The sequence below is a fragment of the Sarcophilus harrisii genome, chromosome X (genome assembly GCF_902635505.1).
Source record: "Sarcophilus harrisii chromosome X, mSarHar1.11, whole genome shotgun sequence".
Lineage (NCBI taxonomy): Eukaryota > Metazoa > Chordata > Mammalia > Dasyuromorphia > Dasyuridae > Sarcophilus > Sarcophilus harrisii.
In genome coordinates this window covers 81,668,365-81,672,185 of record NC_045432.1, presented here as the reverse complement: position 1 = coordinate 81,672,185, position 3,821 = coordinate 81,668,365, and positions in this window count along the sequence as shown.

Here is a 3,821-nt window from a genome sequence, read left to right as displayed (position 1 = left end):
AGCCAGTGGGCTCTCTTGGCTCCTTGGGCATTGTGCCAGTCTACACAGGACTTCAGGAAGGCTTTCTTGCCCTCTATGCCCCCCTCTGTTCTGGTCCCATGGTCACCAGAGTGCCGGTGACAGGTAAAAGTACTAGCCATGATGCTCAGAGTGCCGAGTGGACTTTGCTCCCTTCCCTATAAAGAGAAACAGTAGGATGGGACCGATGATTTTGGAGGGCCATCATTGCCCCCGATTCTCCAGCTCGGGGAGAAAATGCAGACCACTGATGGTCTATGGTTGCTGGAGATTTCTGGCTCCGTATTTCTAGCAACCTCAATTTGAGCGTCTTTGGTAGCTTCTGCGGCTGCCTTCGCCATTTGTGGAGAGCCTTCATTGTGAGAAGATCTTATTCAAATCGATCCCTGTGCCCTCTAAGTTCTAGTTGTGACAGCTGAGGCCAAGCACAAGATAGATCTCTTCTTCTGAGGTATGGGAGGGCAAGTCCCATCCCATCCCTGAGTCCCCAATGAAAGGGAAGGTAGAGGAGTTCAGAACCATGGACAAGACCTAGAAAGTCTATGGGGCTACAGTTTGGCTGAGATGACAGGAAACAATAATGACGAATGTTGGAAGGGATGTGGGGAAACCGGGACACTATTACATTGTTGGTGGAGTTGTGAATGGATCCAACCTTCTGGAGAGCAATGTGGAACTATAATCAAAGGACTATCAAACTGCATTCTCTTTGATCTAGCAACGAGATGCTTCTGCTGGGCCTGTATCTCAAAGAGATCATAAAAGAGGGAAAAGGACCCACGTGTGCAAAACTGTTTGTGGCAGCCCTTTCTGTAGTGGCAAGGAACTGGAAATTGAATGGATGCCCTTCAGGTGGAAACTGGCTGAATAAATTGTGGTCTATGAATGTTAAAGAATATTATTGTTCTGTAAGAAACGATCAGCAGGAAGATTTCAGAGAGGCCTGGGGAGATTTACAGGAACGGAGGCTGAGGGAAGTCCAGGAGATCATTATATACGGCAACAACAAGATTATATGATAATCAGTTCTGGTGGATGTGGCTCTTCTCATCAGTGAAGTGATTCAGACCAGTTCCAATGATCTTGTGATAGAGAGAGCCATCTAGACCCAGAGAGGCCTGTGGGAACTGAGTATGGACCCCAACAGAGCTTTTTCACTCTTTTTGTTGTTGTTTGCTTGCACTTTATTTTCTTTCTCATTTTTTTTTTGGTTTTTGATTTGATTTTTCTTGTGTGGCATGATAACCATATAAATATGTTTACATATGTTGGATTTAATATATATTTTACCATGTTTAACATGTATTGGACTACCTGCCATCCAGGGGAGGGGGTGGAGAGAAGGAAGGGAAAATTTGGAACAGAAATTTTCCAAGGGACAATGTTGAAAAAAATTACCCATGCATATGCTTTAAAAATAAAAAGCTTTAATTAAAAAAAAAAAAAAGAAAGTCTATGGGGGTGAGGTGGGGCCGGAAAGCAGACAAGATTTCATCTTCTAAAAGAACTTGGGAATCAGGCAGGAGACTTACTGGAAATCCAAAGTCAGGGAGCCAGAGGTGTCGGGAGCATGCAGCATTGCCCTTAGCTTTAGCCCGAGAAGGCGTGGGAGGCCTTCCACAACACGGGGCTGCTCGACCTCTCCAACCCACTCCTACTTCTCTCTCTCTCCACGGTCTCCAGGCTCTGGCTGAACCCCCCTCAGACGCACCCTGGGCTTTCCTGGCTCTGAGCCCTTTGCCCATGCTCTTCCCTATGCCTGGGCTACCCCCTCCATCTCCATACCCATTCTTCCAGTCTTAGGCCACCTCCTCCAGAGGACCTTCCCTGCTTCTCAGTGCTCGCCCCACCTCCCGGCAATTAATGGCCTCTCCCTTGTCCAACTTGACTTGGTCTGCCTCCATTCAGTTTACTCATCTAGTTCTTTTATATCTTCTCAGCCCCATTTGACAGATGAGAAACCTGAGGTTTAGAAGAGGCCACATAGCCAGGAAATGGTAAAGCTGTGGAGCTGGCCCCACTACACTCCAGCTAACATCCTCAGTCAGTGGAGATGGGCCATGGGACAGGAAGAAAAAGAGAAATTCAGGGAGTTCCGAAGAGTCGATTGAGAAAAATACCATTTGCAGTGGGTAGAAGCCCTAGCCCTAAAGTCAGGAGGACCTGAGTTCAAATCTAGCCTCAGACACTTAACACTTCCTAGCTGTGTGACCCTGGGCAAGTCACTTAACTCCAATTGCCTCAGTTAGTCCCTCCTAGCTCCTAAACTCATTCTAGGGAATGCTAGGTTTCAAGCATCTTGAATCTGGGAGGGAATCTTAAAGGGCATCATGTCCCAATCACTCCTAAGCAGGAACTCTTTTCGGTAACATATCCAACAAGTGGTCCTCCAACAAGAAGGTCCAGCCTTCTGAGGCTTCCAGGGATGGGGACGTCCCATCTCCCAGAGCAACTCCAGGTATAGAGCTTGACGGCAGGAAAGGTTGGTCCATCACTTTCATTCAATCCTCCCAATTTGGCCTTCTGGGGCCAGCCATGAACAAGTGACTGTGGGGTGGAGGTGCTTCACCCACTGACCTTTCCTTAAGCAGGGGTAGGCTAGCAACTCTTTGCAGAGACTGGGCATCAGTCAGAAATTGGGGTTGGAAGACGCGAGACCAAGCAAAAAGGCCTCTCGAGGATGACGGCCACATCTGGGGGCTCCTGGATAAGTACCCAAAGGTTTTCTCTTGAGCCTTATGGGATCCTTGATCTGAGAACCTGGCTAGGTCACCTCCCCTCTCTGGACTTCAGTTTTCCATCTGGAAAATGGAGGCAGTAAGCCTGCTACTGCGGGTTGACAAAAATGAACGAATGAAGCAGCAGACGAACAAATGGTCCAATGATCAGATGAACAGATAGATGAATGAGCAATGTAATGAATGGATGAATGAATCGAGGAATTAAAAACAAAACGATAAAGGAACAAACAGAGGCAGTTTGGGGAGTCAGACAACAAAGAAGTGAATGAAGAAACATGTAAATGAATAAATGAGTGAGTGAAGCATCGTGGTTCAAGTCCACATCTGCCTCATATTGGGCAGATTACTTTCCCTCTCAGTAGTCTAGGCAACCCTCCAAAGATACTGAGCCGTGGGGCAGGTGCTAACCTGCTTTGGGAATCACAGCTTTCTCACCTGGCGCTTCTGAAAACCAAAAAATCCCAGGTCCATCATTCCCTTCTGGTCCCTGCGAATGACTGAACCGATGTGCCAAGGAGCGAACCAACAAATAGACAAAACGAACAAAGCGGCAATCAGGCAGTCAGATGAGTTACCGAATGAACAATGAAATGAGTAAGCAATCAATAAGGTAAAATAATCGATGACTAACTGAAGGGGTAGCTTCACTGTTGCGTTCATCTGGCAGGAGTTCTTTCACCCCTGCTGTGTGTGCCTGGCCTTGGATCGAATCCTCGCTCTCCTTCATTACTGCTAATTGGGGGAACAGGTGAGGGGCTGGGCTTAGAGCCCTGGAGTTGTTCCCCCTCCCATCACTGCATGAGGCATGGCCCATTGCTGTCTTGGGGTGGAACTCCACAGGGGTCCGGGACTCCTGGGTCCCAGCCAGGCCCAGCTTTCAATCCCTGCTGTTTCTACCCTCCCTTTCTAGTTTTATCCTCTTGGCGGTGGTGGGAGGGGGTATGGACTGTTTTCCCTCTTCCCTTTCCAACTGTTTTCTGACCTCCTAAGGGGATTTAATGGTACAAAGCCTGTCAGTTTCTGTGGGAACCTGAACCTCCCTGTCCAGGTTTGCTTCTTGGC